Source organism: Oncorhynchus gorbuscha, linkage group LG16 (genome assembly GCF_021184085.1).
Source record: "Oncorhynchus gorbuscha isolate QuinsamMale2020 ecotype Even-year linkage group LG16, OgorEven_v1.0, whole genome shotgun sequence".
NCBI lineage: Eukaryota > Metazoa > Chordata > Actinopteri > Salmoniformes > Salmonidae > Oncorhynchus > Oncorhynchus gorbuscha.
In genome coordinates, this window is record NC_060188.1 from 17,990,268 (window position 1) to 18,012,167 (window position 21,900).

Sequence of the window (21,900 nt, forward strand, 5' to 3'; positions counted from 1 at the left end):
CGCAATCACCCTGAGATGCAATTTATTCCTGAGTGGCATCAATACCTCATGACAGATCATTGCAGAATATTGACCTACCCATGCCCACTACCCCACCCTATAAAGGCTCATTGTCATCCGAACATCAGGGGCAGAGGTTAGGCCCATGGGCCATCTATAATGATTAGTTGTAAATGTATATGGTAGCTGCACGTTGAGGGTTTTGGAGACTAACATTATTCACCATTGTTATTTTGGAGAGAGGAGTGTGGTCTGGTTGCATAGCATTAACACAAGCAAAAAACAGCTCGGAGTTCATAGCCTGAAGCCACAATGTTTGCCTATATGATTTGAACAAATTGTGTTTTGTTGCATTGAGATTACAGTACTTGTCATGTCTCACGTTCTAATAATCATAAGAATTGGGTGAGTCGTCAAAGACTTCTCAACCTAATAAAGTATAGCACTTAAGCCATTCTACAAAAGTAGCCGATGCTATGTTCTCTGACTAATGCAAAAGACTAACAGAATTAGCCTAAATTGCCCAACATTTCGCCTAGGGCAACGAACGAAGCCGTTCTCACTAGAGACCACTTGGCCGCACAGAACAATAGTAGGCGTCAGCCATGGAGGATGAGAGAAGAAAAGTTGATATAATGAAGTGAATACGACGAATTGCTTTTGAGAAGGCAAATCATCCAAATGAATACACACAGATCCCTACCTAAAAGGAAGGATGTTATATTAGCCAGTTCATTCGTCGGTTAGCCAAATAGCTGGTGATCAATTTCAGCCATCGCACAGGGCTGCCACCGCCCCATCACCCCCCTCCCAATTGCAATCGAATTCCGAATCTAAAACATCCTCTTTATGGCTTGAGCCGCTCACTGGCAGAAGGAAAATGCAACGATTCACTTGCTCCTATTCTCGTTTTTGTGCGACCCAACATACTCGCGTGGATAGTTCAGTTAGCAAGTAACCTATTTAGTTAGCTAGCATTTCAACAAAGCTTATTTGTATGGCGCCGTTTCCAATTCAAGTTGACGTTTATGTCATGAATCTTGCCCTCGAGGCATAACTGAGCGATTTCCGCTAGGTGAACCAGCTGCAAAGTCAAAATTTGCTTTACTTGAAACAATCACGAAAACAAAAGTGTGCTTTTTGGTCTTAATTTATGGTTGGGACATTAGAGTTAGCAGTGTGGTTAAGGTTAGGTTTAAAATTCGATTGTTTGACTGTGGTTGTGCCAGCTAGTGACCACTCTGCAGACCTGCCTCCAGAACAAGATTCATGACGAAAAACGCTACCCTACCTTTGCAATAGGAAATCGTGAATTGGACTTGCAATGTCGACAAAGACATTCACCCACTATCTGTATGATTATTAACCCATTGTTAACACATTATTAACCCACTCTAACTATCAAAATCGTAATATAAAATGTTTATATTTTAGGAAAAGAAAAACATTTGTTAAACCATCACATCGTAACTTGCATTTGATATTTTCTGTGATTTAAGTGTAAATGTAGGTACACAGCTAGCTAGCATGCTAACGCTCAACCAGTCTCTAGACTTACCAACGCAGTGTTGTTAGCTATAGCTTGATCTCCAGCTACGCCCAGCCCAGTGTTTGACAATATCCTCCGACTCCTTTCAGAATCCTCGAATACAGAGTGTAACAAATTGGAAAATGAAACCGAACGAGATTAAAAACAGGCCAAAGTACAGCAACCAGATTACCAAGAAACTTCTGTCGACCGCCGATTTCAGAAGTGATGCACGTCCCTTCCAAAGAAAGGAAAAGCGATTTGCAGTCCACGCAGACAATCTCTACTGGCCGGGACCGATGGACAGGCGGAGAGGGTTTTACCACGGCATTGCGCGCGGGGGTGAAATTGAAAGGGATGAATAGCCAAGTAACTCGACTTTCTCCAGCTCACAACCAATCACTACCCCGGCTGAGATTTATTCAAATGAGGAATGATGTCATCTCTCAAGTCACCCTACTTTCTTTCTTCCCATCCTTCCCAAATTGCACCGGTTGTCTCCCCCTTCCCGTATCCCTCCACCAGTTTTCCCGCGTCCCCTCCCTCCATGCCAGCTCCACGCTCGTCCTGCACACACCTCCTGCAGTCTCTTTTCTTTTCAACGGTGCATTCTCTACACACAATGGTGGCATGTTAGGATTCTCCATTGCTTCTGGACCACTGGATGCTGAGATTTCATCCACAAAGGGTACCACAGCATAGTCTGTCATATTTTTATTTTCTTTAGGTCTACTGCCATTTTAGCATGAAACAAACATCTTTATTGGTTCTACAAGGACTAAAATTGTCCTGCTGCACATACATAATGAATATTGATTGACACCTTTTATCCATAAACACTATCTTCACAAAGATATTAATAACACTAGGTTTATTGCAGTGGCACATTCTTTATTGTAAGGACAAGATATCTAATCTGTTGCAGACAAGCCCCCACACAGACGAGACCAAACATGTTTGACCTGTCAAAGAAGAGGCTGCCACTAAAATCACCAGTGCATAAAGATACACAATTTTATGTCAGATTGTAACAGAGTCAGAGACATGGCGGAATCGAAGGAGACAGAAACAAGATGCAGAAGGAATAGAAACAGAGGAAGGTTGAAGGAGCTGCCGCTGTCTGTAGTGTTTTTCCTCCAGACACAATTGTCTCCCTTTACTGATTGTGGGCGTTTTTTCATAGGCTTTGTCTGTGTGTGCCGCTCCTGTCTTCACACCAGACTTCTGAGACAGTCTCGGTGGGCATGCTGCCTGTCCGTCTACACTGTTGTTGTTCAGCTCTCCCAGTGAAGCCAGAGTTGTCTACATGAGCCAGGCTTTTGTGCCAGGGTCTGCACTGGCTAGGCAGCATTGTGCTTCACATTCTGTCCCCTTCAGCTCTCACCCTATGGAATTCATCATAACACACACACACACACACACACTTCCCCAGGATGTTTACCTCGGTGAACAGTTGCTCAATGGTGCGCTGACCTGTGTGGTTGTGTTATGGTTACACTGTCACTAGGCAATGTAAAGTAGCCTTGTGCTGCTACGCCTTTGTTGATATGCTAAGATTGATATCGCTTGTTTTGTATTCTATCATGCAATAACCCCAACTCCCGACAGCTCTTCTCGCACTTCTCTCTCAAAATGATCAGCAAAGGTAAACCCTCTGGCCCACACCTACACAATTAGTTACACGGCCTTGACTAACATGACATTCAATAAACAGACACACACACACACACAGACACCAGTCAAACAGACCAAAGCAGACAGTAGAAATGTAGTGAAGGAAATGTATTGTGAGGGAAGCAGAGAAGTAGAAACATAGAAAAAAACACTAAACAGAGGTACTCCACACACTCAAGAACTACCACACAAAGTAAAGAGAGGGAGAGGAAAAACAGAGAAAGGCAAGGAAAAGAGGGTGGGAGTCTGGGGGTCCTATACTAGGTTCGACCTGCCAGAGATGGACGTATTGGCTTGGTGAAACAGGCACAACAAAGAGAGGAAGTTTTTTTCCCACAAAGGCTGTGGTGCGCTGCAGTGGAGACAGGAAGGGGCAGGGCAGTGTACTCGCCACCTAGTTCCCCTGTTATTTATCTCATTGTTGTTTCCCCTTGGCCAGCAGCCCAGCTGGGGCAATGCAGCACAAAAGAACTGGCGCACACTCAGCCAAGCCTCTGGATGTTGTTGTGCTAACTTTAACAAGGGATACACACTAACACCTGCGAACAGACACACACACAAGCTTGAGTGCTGTAATACAGACTGTTCTCATATCAGTCAAATCACACAAAGGAGGAAGCAGGTATTGTACAAAAAAAATAAGAGGAAAGGGAGACACCCATCTTATCAGACATAGTCAATATCCTCGAAGGAAATTCACAGACACGTGTTTCTGGTCAAGAAATGGACTTAGAATATCTAGGACGTAAACATTACAACACGGCACACAGTACATGGTAGCCTGTTCATCATTACATGCTATTGACGTAGCACGCGCTCCAGCAGGTGTATCTCACTGATCATCCCTAAAGCCAAAACCTCATTTGGACGCCTTTCCTTCCAGTTCTCTGCTGCCTGCGACTGGAACGAATTGCAAAAATCTCTGAAGTTGGAGACTTATCTCCCTCACCAACTTTAAACATCTGCTATCTGAGCAGCTAACCGATCGCTGCAGCTGTACATAGTCCATCGGTATATAGCCCACCCAATCTACCTACCTCATCCCCATACTGTTTTTATTTTATTTCTGCTCTTTTGCACACCAGTATCTCTACCTGCACATGTTCATCTGATCATTTATCACTCCAGTGTTAATCTGCTAAATTGTAATTATTCACTCCTATGGCCTATTTATTGCCTACCTCCTCATGCCTTTTGCACACCATGTATATAGATTATTTTTTTCTACTATGTTATTGACTTGTTTACTGTTTATTGTTTACTCCATGTGTAACTCTGTGTTGTTGTCTGTTTACACTGCTATGCTTTATCTTAGCCAGGTCGTAGTTGCAAATGAGAACTTGTTCTCAACTAGCCTACCTGGGTTAAATAAAGGCGAAATCAAATAAATACATGAAAATGCCTCTGAATCCCATGTTCACAAGTTAGCACACGCCAGCAGTGCACCTGCTTCTGTTCTGTGTGAGCATGGGCTCCCAGGAGAACAGAACGTGCCAACACGGCATTACATTAACATGTTGCGTACCAACACACTTGAAGAACATGTAACACAACATCAGCACTGACTATATACTGACGACTACAGTCAATTATAACCTAATCTCACTGCGACGTGCTGACTTAAACGTTTATGTTAAAACAAAATGTCATAATAGAACATTTCAGATAAACAAAGATTGCTGTATCATACAACTGTATTATGCACACAGCCTAGTAAAATCCAGAACTCATGTTATCACCTAGTTTCACTCTAAACACTAAAATAGAGGAGGCCTCGTGTCTCATGCAGCTAGCATTAGAGGACTTTCTGTTTAATTGGTATTGTTACCCTGAAACCTGATGATGTCCAGGCAGGCCAGTTTCTGGTTGATGGGTTAGTGGGAGTGCTTCCCAGCCCTTTCTGGTTGCATCCTGCTGTTAATAATGCATGCTGCTACTAAGGGAATCGGACAGGGGCCCCTCTCCACTATACCACTCAGACGAAGCTACATTATATGCACTGACTGTGCAGATCTCCGCACTGTTCTTCCCTCCCCATCTTGACGTGTATTTTTTAATTATGTGCATCTATCTAGACTCATGTCGGCCATGTTATGTCCTTTCACCAGTGTCCTGGCGTGTAGTAAATTTTGGCCCCTTAAAAACAAGCTACTTTAAACTATTTACCTCTCATCCCCTTTGTTTCTGTTTTCTCTCCCTTCTTTATGGCCTAAGACAGCTATTGATTTCCTTTGACTGGCTGACTGGTAGAGGTTATGTAGAGTCAGACAAGAGGCTAGTTTCTCCCTCCCTCCAGTCACAGGGGCACTGTACTGGGCAGGCAGTGGCATGAGAAGCGATGATGATCTGATCAAGTACAATTCACCATGAATCAATATACATAGAAAACTGTCTTAAAAGCAAGTTTGTCACATTAAAATTCATAACAGGTCAAATCAAATTTTATTGGTCACTTACACATGGTTAGCAGATGTTAATGTGAGTGTAGCAAAATGCTTGTGCTTCTAGTTCCGACAGTGCAGCAATATCTAACAAGTAATCCAACAATTTCACAACTATCTTATACACACACAAGTGTAAAGGGATGAATAAGAATATGTACATATAAATATATGGATGAGCGATGGCCGTGCAGCTTAGGCAAGATGCAGTAGATGGTATAGAGTACAGTATATACATATGAGATGAGTAATGTAGGGTATGTAAAACATTATTAAAGTGTGTAAACATTATTAAAGTGGCATTGTTTAAAGTGACTAGTGATACATTTATTACATCCAATTATTAGAGATTTGAGTCTGTATGTTGGCAACAGCCACTCAATGTTAGTGATGGCTGTTTAACAGTCTGATGGCCTTGAGATTGAAAAAACAGCTTCTGTCTTTCGGTTCCAGCTTTGATGCACCTGTACTGACCTCGCTTTCTGGATGACAGCGGGGTGAACAGGCAGTGGTTCGGGTGGTTGATGTCCTTGATGATCTTTATGGCCTTCCTGTAACAACGGGTGGTGTAGGTGTTCTGGAGGGCAGGTAGTTTGCCCCCGGTGATGTGTTGTGCAGACCTCACTACCCTCTGGAGAGCAATGTGGTTGTGGGCGGAGCGGTTGCCGTACCAGGCGGTGATACAGCCCGACAGGATGCTCTCGATTGTGCATCTGTAAAAGTTTGCGAGTGTTTTTGGTGACAAGCCAAATTTCTTCAGCTTCCTGAGGTTGAAGAGGTTCTATTGCGCCTTCACCACACTGTCTGTGTGGGTGGGCCATTTCAGCTTGTCCATGATGTGTACGCCGAGGAACTTTAAAAAAACTTTCCACCTTCTCCACTACTGTCCCATCGATGTGGATAGGGGGCTGCTCCCTTTGCTGGTTCCTAAAGTCCACAATCATCTCGTTTGTTTTGTTGCCGTTGAGTGTGAGGTTATTTTCCTGACACCACATTGTTGGCGATCAACCCCATCACTGTAGTGTCATCTGCAAACTTGATGATCGAGTTGGAGGCGTCATGGGTGAACAGGGAGTACAGGAGAGGGCTCAGAACGCACCCTTGTGGGGCCCCAGTGTTGAGGATCAGAGGGGTGGAGATGTTGTTTCCTACCCGCACCACCTGGGGGCAGCCCGTCAAGAAGTCCAGGACCCAGTTGCACAGGGCGGGGTCAAGACCCAGTGTCTCGAGCTTAATGACGAGTTTGGAGGGTACTATGGCCTTAAATGCTGAGCTGTAGTAGATGAACATCATTCTTACATAGGTATTCCTCTTTTCCAGATGGGTTAGGGCAGTGTGCAGTGTGATTGCGTCACCTGTGGACCTATTGGGCCGGTAAGCAAATTGGAGTGGGTCTAGGGTATCAGGTAGGGTGGAGGTGATATGATCCTTGACTCGTCTCTCAAAGCACTTCATGATGACAGAAGTGATTTAGCTCAGTTACCTTAGATTTCTTGGGAACAGGAACAATGGTGGCCCTCTTGAAGCATGTGGGCACAGCAGACTGGGATAGGGATTGATTGAATATGTCGAGCACTGAGGTCGAGCACTCAACCGGTATAATTAACAAAAGGAAATGGTTGTTCTGCCTCAGTGACCATGAAGAGGACTAAATGTAAAATGTCCTTGACGACGAGAGAGCAGAAAAACAGTAACATGGACCACATCACCAGAAAATAGGACTTCAGCTTGGTAGAAGTAAAAGAGCATGCTTTTCAATAGTTTTAATTGGAGGTGGTTTACTGGCAATAGACAGAAAGGAATGCAATGTACTGAATGAAAAGTGCATGAAACGAGAACGGCTTTTTAAAAAAGTAACAAAAAAATATGTACAAGCGAGACGCTCATCCAAAATGTAGACGTTGAGCAATTTGGCCATACTAAAATTATTAGTATCAGTCGAACTAACCACAACATTTTTAAAACAAAAAGTAAAACAAATCAGAAATGATCACATTAGCAGAGTATAAAGCACATGTAGTTAAGAAATACAGTACTACTACCCTTCCATGTAATCTGCTGCGCCACTGTGCTGCATGTCATGAGACATTTAGCGCCGCTTCATGTTCTGTCATCACGACTCATCGTATATGCATACCTGATCATCGTATATGCATACCTGATCATCGTATATGCATACCTGATCATCGTATATGCATACCTGATCATCGTATATGCATACCTGATCATCGTATATGCATACCTGATCATCGTATATGCATACCTGATCATCGTATATGCATACCTGATCATCGTATATGCATACCTGGTCATCGTATATGCATACCTGGTCATCGTATATGCATACCTGGTCATCGTATATGCATACCTGATCATCGTATATGCATACCTGATCATCGTATATGCATACCTGATCATCGTATATGCATACCTGATCATCGTATATGCATACCTGATCATCGTATATGCATACCTGATCATCGTATATGCATACCTGATCATCGTATATGCATACCTGATCATCGTATATGCATACCTGATCATCGTATATGCATACCTGATCATCGTATATGCATACCTGATCATCGTATATGCATACCTGATCATTTCAAGCAAGATAAAATGTACTAAGTAAAAACATTCAAAGAATGGAGAAAAAAAATGTACATTTCTGGTCACCAACACATACTTGAATAAATATTTTTTGGAAAACATGTAATGGAAGAACAACTTCACCAGAAACAGTGCATTCTGGGTAGGCATCAATGATTTCTCTATTTGTCCGACTCTTCCCTTCCTTTTGATCGCTTACAAATCTTGTGCAATTAGAGTCCTTTTTTCACCTAATGAACATCACTATAAGCTTTCATAACATTTCATACAATGAAATGACATCACTTCAAAATATTTTTCAAATAAAACAGATACAATATGATAATTCAGTCCCTTTCCTTCAGTGAATCATGATTTGGACCACATACTGGTTTGCAGAATGAATTTGACCGGAGAGAGATTCAATAAATGACCACTGAATTCAATATAACAACATCAGACATATCTCATAAAATAATCCCTTGTATCTCAGTCAGATGCAACAGTCATTCAACAAAATAATTAATAAGGGTGGTTAAAACATTTAGCATTGTTTTTTTTTAAAGTGGCTTTTCCTCAGCAATATGGATTCTGTAGGGTGCACTATAAAACCCACTATAGCGGTCTTGCAGTGCATTGGTGTTCGGGTCAGGATCACCTGTCTCTTTACACCAAAGGCTTCATACATATTGATGACTAACTATGGCTGCAGGTCCTGTCCTTGAACATGTCGTCATCCCATCCAGAGGAGGAGAAGGGAATAAAGGACCAAAGAGTGAGTCGCCTTCCCTAAAAATACAGTACATAAAGGTGTGCACGTTTAAGCCTGTCTGTTCGTGCGTGTCTCTGTCATAAACATAATTCAGAGGACAATCATAATGTTCAGGGCCCCCAGGCACAGTAAAGCACAATTAAACCATTCCCGTCCCTCAGTCATAGGGTCATAGGGTCATGCAGACCCAATTCAACAAAGGCTTATCAACAATATAAATCAAAACTGCAGCATAAATACAACTCATATTAAGTAAAACATTCAGATATACAGTATGTTGTGCAAAATCAGTTCTCTCTCTGAAAGGACAGCTAGCTATATTGCTGTATTACAGTCATGAATTAGCTAGCAGAATGTGCTAGCCATATGAATGTAACTTGTTAGCTATAAAAACCCAATGAACTGGCGTGTTAAATATTAATGTGTAATCTACAGCAGTTAGTAACATACTGTACCAGTCTGAATTTAAATGCACCGACGTGGCACATCCTACAGAGGACAGTGTAGTCTAAGGTCATATCACCTAGAAGACATCCTCCCACCGGTGGATGTGAAATGGAGAATTGAACAATTTATGTCAATGGAATTGAGATTACAAAAACATCAAACCCTGAATGACACACACACACACACACACACATACACACACACACACACACACACACACACACACACACACACACACACACACACACACACACACACACACACACACACACACACACACACACACACACACACACACACACACACACACACACACACACACACACACTCACTCTCTCTTCAGTCACAGCAGCAGAAGAATGAACAGGAGGATGCCTCTGGGCCACTGAACTTTCCAGAGCAAGGTGTATCAGTACACTCTGCTATGAAAGCATGCAGGTCTGTGATGTGCATCGGCTCCTGGGTTTGGGCCTGTAGAGAGACAGAGTGCTTTGATAAAACTACTGTAAAGAATCCTCTTCCATCCTACTTCCTGTACATTGCACCCTTTTTCCCCATATGGCACTCATCAACACTCAATCTTTTATTTTAGTGTCACTAAATCATCTGTCCTGCATTTCCCCATTCACTCATTCCAAATGCTATCCCTCATCCTCCCCTTCTATCAGTCCCCTCATCCTTCGTCCCTCCCCTCACACAGTACCATGATGGCATCGTAGGCTCTGGTGATGAGAGCAATGGAGAGGGAAAGCACCATGTAGACAAAGAGGGAGATGAAGGTATAGAGGTAGACCTGGCTGAACACCCACACCAGCGTGCCACTCTTCTGCATCTCAGCAAACGTCACAAACATATCGTCCCCATTGACCAGAGAAAACAGGCACTCTGAGACCATGGACAGAGAGCGGAACTGGGGGGACAGAGAGGTTGAGTTGGTGTATTAGAACACATTTATTTTTCACAGTTTTAGCAATTTGTGATATTTTTATTATTCATTAAGAATACACAAATACATGTGTGTGCGTCCTGTCCATGATCAAATACCTTGGTATGGTAAGGACCCAGCACGATCCAGCCACAGAAGCAATACCCCAGGTATATGGCAGCTACACAGAGGCAGAAGCGGATTACATTAGGGAAGGCAGCGTCACAATCAGGATCTGAGAATGAGGAAAAGAGAAAATGTAAGACTGATTTACACATGGAAAAAGAAAAAGAGGCGGCAAGTGACGCAAAATCTCCTCAGAAAGCCATTCTACTTAAATGTCAATGTGTGCATTTTTTTGTGTGACTCACTCACATTGTACTTCTGGAAGAAACTGAGGTAGCGGAGGACTCCCACCCACCCACACCAGCAGAGTGGAGGTACCGAGCAAAATCCCACACACATCATACAATGACATGTTCTAAAGGACAGAGTCAATTAAATAATTAGTATTAATAATGATATTATTTGCTGTCTAATTCTAACAGTGGGGTGACTGGTGCATGGTGCAGGCCTGGAAAGATATGAAACTAAAAGCAATGCATTGTTCTGTATTACCTTGGACTCTATGCCAATCTTGATGAAGCTGCCGATGATGGTGAGCAGGTCACTGATGATGAGCAGGATGAACCAGCCATTAATGAACTCCATCCTGTCTGCCCAGCACACACTGTGATTCAGTCTGTGTCTGAAGAACTGGACATACTCCTGTCAGAAACACACAGAGACGGGACAGACAAATGAACAGAATATACCAGCGGTTCCCAAACTAGGTCGCCTGATATGGCCTTGCAGTCCCCAGTCCACCTGGTCGTGCTCCAGTTTCAACTGTTCTGCCTGTGGCTAAGGAACCTTGACCTGTTCACCGTACATGTTACCTTGTTCCAGATCTGCTGTTTTCGACTCTCTCACTCTACCACACCTGCTGTCTCTAACTCAGAATGATCAGCTATGAAAAGCCAACTGACATTTACTCCGGAGGTGCTGACCTGTTGCACAACCACTGTGATTATTATTATTTATTATTATTATTTGCTGGTCATCTATGAACATTTTAACAACTTGGCCATGTACTGTTATAATCTCCACCTGGCACAGCCAGAAGAGGACTGGCCAGCCCTCAGAGCCTGGTTCCTCTCTAGGTTTCTTCCTAGGTTCCGGCCTTTCTTGGGAGTTTTTCCACCGTGCTTCTACAACGGCATTGCTTGCCGTTTGTGGTTTTAGGCTGGGTTTCTGTATAGCACTTTGTGACATTGGCTAATGTAAAAAGGGCTTCATAAATACATTTGATTGATTGATATGAAAATGGGGTCGCAAGTTGACCTACTCATTCCAGGGTTTTTCTTTATTTTTACTATTTCCTACATTGTATAATAATAATGACGACATCAAAACTATGAAATAACACATATGGAATCATGTAGTAACCAAAAAATGTGTTTTTTTTAAGTGTTAGACAAATCAGAATATATTTTATATTTGAAATTCTTCAAAGTAGCAAGCCTTTGCCTTGACAGTTTTGAACACTCTTGGCATTGTCTCAAGCAGCTTCATGAGGTAGTCACCTGGAATGCATTTCAATGAACAGGTGTGCATTGTTAAAAGTTAATTTGTGGAATTTCTTTCCTTCTTAATGCGTTTGAGCCAATCAGTTTTGTGGTGACAAGGTAGGGTGGTACACAGAAGATAGCCCTATTTGGTAAAAGACCAAGTCCATATTATGGCAAGAACAGCTCAACTACACAAAGAGAAACAGTCTATCATTACTTTAAGACATGAAGGTCAGTCAATGCGGAAAACGTCAAGAACTTTGAAAGTTTCTTCAAGTGCAGTCGCATAAACCATCAAGCACTATGATGAAGCTGGCTCTCATGAGGAAAGCCACAGGAATAGACAGAGTTATCCCTGCTGCAGATGATAAATTAATTTGAGTTAACTGCACCTCAAAAATCGCAGCCCAAATAAATGCTTCACAGTACTCAAGTAAGAGACATCTCTGAACATTTGATGTTGAGGTGACTCTGTGAAATCAGGCCTTCATGGTCGCATTGCTGCAAAGAAACCACTACTGAAGGACATGAAAAAGAAGAAGTGACTTGCTTGGGCCAATAAACAAGCAATGGTGGAAATATGTCCTTTGGTCTGAGGAGTACAAATTTGAGATTTTTGGTTCCAGCCGTGTCTTTGTGAGACGCAGAGTAGGTGAACGGATGATCTCCACATGTGTGGTTCCAACCATGAAGCATGGAGGTGGTGGTGTGGGGGTGCTTTGCTGGGGACACTGTCTGTGATTTATTTAGAATTCAAGGCAAACTTAACCAGCATGACTCCACAGCATTCTGCAGCGATGTGCCATCCCATTGTTGCATTTATATTTTTGTTCAAATAATTACAATGTAACAACGTTTTAGACTTTTGGGGCTCAGCCTTGGTCTTACATGTTGTAGGATGACTCCTCTAAGGATGGAGCGACCACACAGCAGCAGGGACAGCAGACACACTATGGCCACCAGCAAGTCAAAAGCCTCCCGTGCATAGTTCTCCGCTATTGGAGGAAGAAGAGAGAAGGGGTGTTTGAATGAATTAAGTCAGGGAGTGAAGGGAAGGAAGAGGCAAACAGCTACTAAGGAACAGCAGGAAAGAAGTGAATCAATCTCAAGCTTTACCTCCCCATCAAAAATGTCAGTAACCCCCCATCCCACGCTCTCTCACCATGTCCCCACACGTTGGGGTCTTTGCACTTCTTGATGGAGGCATGGTTGAGAAGGCTGATCTTCACTCTACCTCTGTGAGCCTTGTTATCCAGGACAACCTGACAGCAACCACAATACACACACTAAACGTAGCTACAACACAAACCCTGGCTTTATAACAGCTAAGATACAGTGGGCTGTATGGGGCAGCAGTGCTTCCCCTAGGAATTTTTTCAGCAGAGGTGGCAAAGTTGGGCGAAGGGGTGTGGCGTGCTAGTGGGCATGGCCAATGGCGTGGTTTTAGAGGCCCTCCTCTTGGCTGCGGAGACAATTTGGCTGTTTTAAAGCTAATTTCCTCCAATTCTACATATTTCGCCATGGTTTATGCTGTGTTCTTATGCCATCGGAGTGACTCAAATTATAACAAAATCAGTGGGAGCCACATGCCATGACTGCCTAGTTTCTTTTTGGTGATTGTTAGTTCTCAAAGATGATCTTATTTTTAAATATATTGCGCCATTATATATATTCTACATACATTATATCTGTATTTACACGCTTATGTTGACACTTAAAACATGTGTGGCGGCCACAATTAAAATGCATACAGGGGAAACAGGGCTGTTCAGGAGAAATTGGTAGGTAATTTCACCATAATAGCAAAAGTGTAGCAGTCAGGAATCTCATTGTTGATGATGGTCTGGATGTTTATTGCCTTCAGCTGGAACTGAATGGTCACATTGATCAGTCTGGAGACCAAGAAGAAGACGAGACAAGATCCAGTAAGAGGTATGCATGTAATCTCAATAGAGAAGTGATATTACCCAGTAATGTTCCATGTTGATATGTAATGCTGAAACAACTCGAGTTACATAAGCATTACCATAAGCAATATATTAACATAAGGACTGACAAAATTACAAAAATGGGATTCAAAACCATATGAGAAATTGCATGCAAGAATAAAAGGGGGAGAGGGAGCCCATTGTGTGTCTCACTTGTGAAACTGGAGAATGAAGTTCTTGTATTCACTGTAATCAGGAGGAGGGGGGTCTGGTAGTGGGTCTACACCAATGCAATCTGAAAAAGACAGAAGGATGGAATAAAAGCAAGTTGAGAGAGAGTAGGAACAAAAACAGAAATCCAGAAGATTTATTTCCAGAACCATATACACGGAGTATATCAAACATTAGGAACAACTTCCTAATATTGTGTTGCACTCCTTTGGGTGGTGGACCATTCTTGATACACACGGTAAACTGTTGAGCACGAAAAACCCAGCAGCGTTGCAGTTCTTGACACAAACCGGTGTGCTTGGCATCTACTACCATACCCCGTTCAAAGGCACTTCAATCTTTTGTCTTGCCCATTCACCCTCTGAATGGTACACATACACAATCCATTTATCCTCCCCTTCATCTACACTGCTTGAAGTGGATTAAACAAGTAACATCAATAAGAGATCATAGCTTCACCTGGATTCCCCCGGTCAGTCTGTCATGGAAAGAGCTGGTCTTCCTAATATTTTCTACACCCAGTGTACATTTGACACTTGCAAGTATTCTGTTATTCACTTTTTTTCCAAAGCCAATGGAAAATACTTTCACAACTTCAACATTTTGAAATACTAGGTTATCTTAACTACTTCTGTTTAGTTGCCAACCTTGACTCAATCGCTTTTGATAACATTTCAAACAATGGTCCGTTGCCAAAACACATAAAAAACAGTGTGCTAACTAACTATCTTTGTGAAATCAGCAGGTGAATCGAATAGAAGACGTCCATTTGGCCAGCTTTCTATTATTTTGCTGATGTTAGTGGAAATAGCACTTATATGGTTAATGCTTTTATGGACAGGATCTATTCTCAGCACTGAAAGTAGGGCACGGTTAGAGGGCAAATCTTGCCATATGTGGAGCTTTGACTCACTAACAGTTACTTCCTAACGGGCCAAAGACAACTGGCAGTGGATTTTTTTTAAACAAGACCGACAGATTGATGTGAAATACCTGGAGGGGGAATTTGATCGATAAATTAATGAACAGGGGGAAAAAATGAGAATGCGGCCAGGGTACCGGTGATAACTTCGGGGTCGATGTCAAAGGTGTCGTTGATGGGGTCGATGATGCCCCTCTTGTAGTACCGCTGGCACAGAGAGAGGGCACTCCCATTCACAGCCTCACCCCACACATATGCATACCGCCTTAGTGATGTCTGTGGTAGAGCCAGGAACTGAGGAAAAGAAAATATAAAGGATGATGAATGGAATAGGTAACATACAGTTATACTAATAGCAAGACATCATATAGACAGACAAGGAAGACAAAAGATTATTTAAAAACACAGCAATAACACAAGGCTTTACATAGAACACAATGAGAGGGTTGAGAAGTCACTCATCTGCAGGTCTCTGTTTAGTGTTGCGTACTGAGATACTAGTACCTGATCTACAGCATAATAAATATGGCTATAGAGTTCACTCTGTGTGTGGATTGCCATTGAAGAGCCATCCCGGTAGTCTTTAAGGAAAAGGTGTTTGAAGGATGCTGTGTTCTCTTCCTTGAATGTCACCACCATCTGGTTACTCAAGCCAAACAGGACTAACTAGAGAAGGGAGTGACAGGGGATTAAAAGTTAAAACAATGAAAATCAACAGAAGCCCATCATGAATACCAATTCTTTAGTTCAGTAAAGGCTAACCTGTACAGTGACAATGAGGATCTTGAGCAACTGCAGAACCAGTTTAAAGGGCTTGCGGTCCTTGGCGTGGTACTTGTCACAGGGGCTCAGGGGCTCATGAAAAAGTACTTGAGCTTCCTCCGCAGTGCCTCCTCCTCCTGTTGCCTGAGCTCTGAGCCTACCAGACCGGTGACCCAGGGGTTCTTGCCACTGAGGTCATCGGACCTGTAGCTGCTCACAGGCGAGAACAGCTCATCTTTCTCTGAGAGAGAATCAATGACAGACATGAGTTTCTACATACGACATAGGGAAGGCCTATTTGAAAAGAGCACTCATAAGCTTGATATTGCTGCTGAAAAAGAGGAAGCGGGAAAGCGATGTGGTATAATTGTACTATAATTATGTAATTCAAGCATGCATTGGATCAGTAGGTATGATATAGCCCATTCAATAAGAAAGTAGAGACCCCTTGACTTTTCCCACATTGTTATGTTAGCCTTATTCTAAAATTGATTAAATTGTTTTTCCCCTCAATCTACCCAAAATAACCCATATTGACAAAGCAAACACATTTTGTAAATGTTTTATTTTTTTAAAATCCCATTTACATGAGTATTCCAATTTAAGAATGATGGAGGCTATGATGGTGTTCTTGGGCACCTTCAATGCTGCAGAAATGTTTTGGTACCCTTCCCCAGATCTATGCCTCGACACAAACCTGTCGCGAGCTGTATGGACGATTCCTTCAGCCTGATTGCTTGATTTTTGCTCTGACATGAACTGCCAACTTTGGGACCATATATATACTGGTGTCTCAAATCATGTCCAATCAATTTCATTTACCATAGGTGGACTCCGATCAAGTTGGAGAAACAGGTCAAGGATGATCAATGGAAACAGGATGCACCTGAGCTCAATTTCAAGTCTCATAGCAAAGGGTTTGAATAGTTATATAAATAAGGTATCCATTTTTTTATAAACTGAAATACCTGTATTGGTTAATCTGACTAGTCTCATCACTGATTTGGGGCTATTTATTTCAGCATTTTAAGGGTTTTCAGTGTAGTTGTCTAATGTTGGTTAGGCATGTTAACCTGTTTTCATGAATCTCTATGATCAATAAAAAAAAATTGAGTGTACTTTTAACAGAGCTGAGATATACCTCAAAGTGCATTCACCCAATTACTTCCAGCCTTACACCTATCAAGTTGTTTCAGATCTACACAAGTGCCTAGGGAGGAGGGGGTAGGGTTTTTTTCTGGACAGGAAAGGGCCCAACTATACTGTAGGTGTGTTGTAACTTGTCAAATAATGACATTAACATACACTGAGCATGAAAAACATTAGGAACACCTGCTCTTTCCATGACAGACTGACCAGGTGAAAGTTATGATCCATTGATGTCACCTGTTAACTCTACTTCAAATCAGTGTAGATGGGCTACCCAGACCCCTCTTTTTACACTGCTGCTACTCTCTGTTTATAATCTATGCATAGTCACTTTAACTCTACCTGCATGTACATATTACCTTAACTAGCCCAACTAACCGGTGCCCCCGCACATTGACTCTGTACCGTTACCCCCTGTATATAGCAACGCTTGTTATTTTACTGCAGCTGTTTAACTATGTTACTTTTATTTTCAATTTACTTAACACTTATTTTTTCTTAACTTCTTAAAGCATTGTTGGTTAATGGCTTGTAAAGTAAGCATTTCACTCAAAGGCCTACACCGGTTGTCTCCTCACCTACATCTCAAATCAAATTGTATTTGTCACATGTGCCAAATACAGGTTAAAGAAGGATTTTTAAGCCTTGAGACATGGATTTTATTTGTGACATTCATGTGCAAGACAAAAGATTTAAGTGCCTTTGAACAGGGTATGGTAGTAGATGCCAGTTGCACTGGTTGAGTGTCAAGAACTGCAAAGCTGCTGGGTTTTTCTACGCTCAACAGTTTCCCGTGTGCATCAAAAATGGTCCACCACCCAAAGGACATCCACTCACCTTGACACAACTGTGGGAAGCATTGGAGTCAAAATGTTCTAGCATCCCTGTAGAGTCCATGCCCAAACGAACTGAGACTGTTCCAAGGGCAGAAGCAGGTGCAACTGAATATGAGGATCATATCATAGTGTTCCTAATGTTTTGTACACTCAGTATATACTGCTAAGAATTAGAAAGTAGGGTGACTCTCCTAGCAGGTCTGGAACCCAGGTCTCCATTACCAATGACGAATGCCCTAACCACTGTCCCAATAATGATATCTCTTGGGCATGTGCTTAATGGGCCAGTATAGTTAGGCCAATAGGCCCTGTCCAGAAAAAACCCTAACCCCTCCTTCATCTAGCATTTATATAGATGAAACAACTTGATAGGCTTAAGCAATAGGGCGACTGCAATTTGAAGTAAATATCACCTCTGTTAAAAAGTACACAAGAAAAAAACTATTTTATTGATCATAGTGATTCAGGAATATCATTAAAACAGTTTAACATGCCCCACCAACATTAAACCACTATTAAATCTCTGTAAATGATCAGCCAATGTCCTGACAACTGATACAGAAATGTTCTTGCAACGTTCCCATGACACTCGTCTAGAACATTAACTTATGATCTGACAACATGGCAACCATGTTCTGTGTATGTTTGGAGGGGGGGGATATTAAAAATAAAAAAATAAAAAATGATGGAATATTCTCCTAACCTTCAAAAAACTGGACACAGTCATTTGTTTAACTAGGCAAGTCAGTTAAGAACACATTTTTATTTTACAATGACAGCCTACCCCGGCCAAACACGGACGACGCTGGGCCAATTGTGCACCGCCCTATGGGACTCCTGATCACCGCCGGTTGTGATACAGGCCGGGATCGAACCAAGGTCTGTAGTGACGCCTCTAGCCCTGAGATGCAGTGCCTTAGAATGCTGCGCCACTCGGGAGCCCAATGTTTATGGAACATTTCGAGAACATTAATATCTCAAATTCTGGAGAGCATGGCAACCAAGTTATATTTGACATTAAGGGGGATGGTCTCTTGGAAACATTCCTTGCACATCACGGGAAAATTCCTATGAAAAGTTAGTTCATGAACTAAAGAGACTTAACTTCTCTAAAGTTGTGGGAATGTTTGTTTGCTGGGGCGGTCCAAGGCTCTGACAGAGCCCTGAAGCTCTTTCTAAAAGCAAATAGGACTTGCAAGGGACAGGGTTTTGGAAACATGGAACTTCATTTCCATATCAACAAATAATTTTCCAAAAACAAAAAAGTTCAATTAATACATCTTTATAAGTTGGTTTTATATTCAGACAGCCGACGGACATCCGGCCGACAGTCAACAGAAGTAAAAATCAATAACTAATTCACCAATTGTCACAGAATCATCAAACTAGGTATGATTTATTCTATAAATGTCTAGCATACTTTTACAACTTCTGTTTTGAGTAAAAATTCCAGTTTTGATTTGATATAGGGCATGTGGTCAAAGTTCTAACGAGTCTATTATACCCTATTAGAAGGGGCCTGGCATAAAATTCTGCATCTTCAGTCATATTAAATTAAATTACAGGAAGAAACTACAGGATGAAGGGGTCAGGCCTGACTAACAAAGAAGACAGGTGGATGGATCAAGAGGACCAAGACAACCAAGAGGATCAACATGGACATTCCACAGTGGAGATACTGTAAGGAAGACTAAGAGTGAACCATAACATACACTACCGTTACATTTTTGGGGGTCACTTAGACATCCTTGTTTTTGAAAGAAAAGCTCATTCATTTTTTTGTCCATTAAAATAACATCAAATTGATCAGAAATACAATGTAGACATTGTTAATGTTGTAAATTACTATTGTAGCTGGAAATGGCTGATTGTTAATGGAATATCTACATAGGCATACAGCAGCCAATTATCAGCAGCCATCACTCCTGTGTTCCAATGGCATGTTGTGTTAGCTAATTGTTCATTAGAAAACCCTTTTGCAATTATGGTAGCACAGCTGAAAAATGTTGTTCTGGTTAAAGAAGCAACAAAACTGGCCTTCTTTAGACTAGTTGAGTATCTGGAGCATCAGCATTTGTGGATTCGATTACAGGCTCAAAATGACCAGAAACAAAGAACTTTCTTCTGAAACTCGTCAGTCTATTCTTGGTCTGAGAAATTAAGGCTATTCCATGCGAGAAATTCAGGGTTCAGCAACTCCAGGATGCTGGCCTTCTAGGCAGAGTTGCAAAAATCTTCTTTCCCAGTTTCATCAACAGTTTTAAATTGACGCTGTTCCTGATGCAAAAGGGGTTGTACCTAATAAAGTGACCACTGAATCTATAGACTTTCCAGAATGTGTTCTGGGAATACCTGGGGTATTAAACATTTGATTCAACTGTTGAACAGTTGAATCTATTACCTCAGGAGATGGTACCATTCAGCTTGTCTGGGGATGCCAAAGAAGGACTTCAACAAAGTCAAAATAGAAAATAATTGAAGGGGCCTCTTTGCTGTTAAATTAGAGATGTATAAATAAATGACTGTTGTGTCTTGTAACTACTTTAAAATGTGGAACTGTTGCACTAAAAATACAAACATTGATTTGGCATACAATTTAAGATCGTAAACATTGTACAACTTTATGTAAACATTGTCTAACTTTATACAGAACAAATTGCACTTGAAATTAAAATGTATTTAAAGTTATTGCAAATAAATACATATTTTCACTTTTCTGCGACAATCACTGAATTAGTTATTGATTTCTTCATCTTTAAAATGCAATATTTGAGAATGTATGTATTTCTATCAAATCAAAACTGGAATTTCTACTCAAAGCAAAGGTAAAAGTACACTAGACATTTACAGAATAAATCATACCTAGTTTGATGATTGTCATAATCAGTGAAAACGTTATTGATTTATGTAACGTTAGCTTAAATGGCATTTTATAGATGTTATGTATGCCAATTTTACCTCGGTTTGTTTACGGAAGTCGGAGGCGACTACCTGTGCTAATTAACTATCTGCGTCTCCCAACACCTGTGCGGGAACAAGTACGCCAAAACCGTGTTGAAACTGAAAAATACTGCTGGTTGAAACTGTTAAAACAGTGTACAGTAACTGTATATTTTGCATTTGTGAAATTATTTTCGTGATATGAAAGTAGAAAGCTTAATGTTTCTAGAACCGTATCGCAATTGAGGATCGATTCACGTTAAAATTGATTATTTGGCTGTCAGACTCAATTCTCCTCTGAAAATAACATTTAGTGACGTTATATTCTTGGGCTATGTATGATACAGCAATGGAATCATTATTGATATACAATTAGCCTATTATGATCATATTGCGATGCCGGGCACTCACAGATAACATGCAGCCTTCTCATTTAACACTATACAACAAATACATTATCCTAATGAAAATAGTTGTTTTATACACCTTTATGTTTACCAAACTCGGTCCTCGGGACCCCAAGGGGTGAAGCTGATTCAAATCATCAATAACTAAACATCAAGCTTTAATAATTTTGTAGTGTTAGGGCAAAAACCAGAACGTACACCCCTTGTGGTCCCGAGGACCGAGTTTGGTATATGCTGGTTAACTTTTAAAAAATAGGTTTAGAGTGATACATTGAAGTACATGACCAACCTGTACCGTCTTGGATGCAGTTACAGTTCGTTGATGCTTTGCAATACATGAATGAATTCCTACGAATAATACAATTTAAGAAATGATCTTTTAGGACTGTGTCAGAAAGCTAAACATTGAGGAAACAAATTACACGAGAATAGGGACGCTGCGCTCTCCAGACAATCACAAAGCCGCAGCTTCCAATGCTCACACGACAATCACCATGTGACATGTCTGGAAAATGGTCATTGGTCTCAAAATATCTAATTCTTGATAGCGTTTTGTCAACCCCCATTAGCCCCAACCATTGCATTGATAGTTAAATGTCACTAATGTCTTCAAGCTACACTCCGGCACACCCACCGTACGGAGCAAATGTACGTCACACTATGTTCAAAAACGTACAAGAAATTTAGAGAAAGCGTTTGCTAAATGACTAAAATGTAAATGTTAAGTACAAATTGT

General features: G+C 41.4%; 1 protein-coding gene and 1 pseudogene across 2 annotated transcripts in view; both read right to left on the reverse strand.

Moving 5' to 3' along the window:
* LOC123999082 (mucin-5AC-like) overlaps window positions 1-2,029 on the reverse strand; it is a 37,031-nt gene extending 35,002 nt beyond the window's left edge. For both annotated transcript variants that reach the window (XM_046304459.1, XM_046304456.1), the window contains exon 1: window positions 1,559-2,029. The gene's annotated coding sequence lies outside the window, so the exon portion shown is untranslated. The remainder of the gene's footprint in view (window positions 1-1,558) is intronic.
* A 5,346-nt stretch (window positions 2,030-7,375) lies between these two features.
* LOC124000045 lies at window positions 7,376-21,834 on the reverse strand (annotated as a pseudogene).
* Window positions 21,835-21,900: the final 66 nt, after the last annotated feature.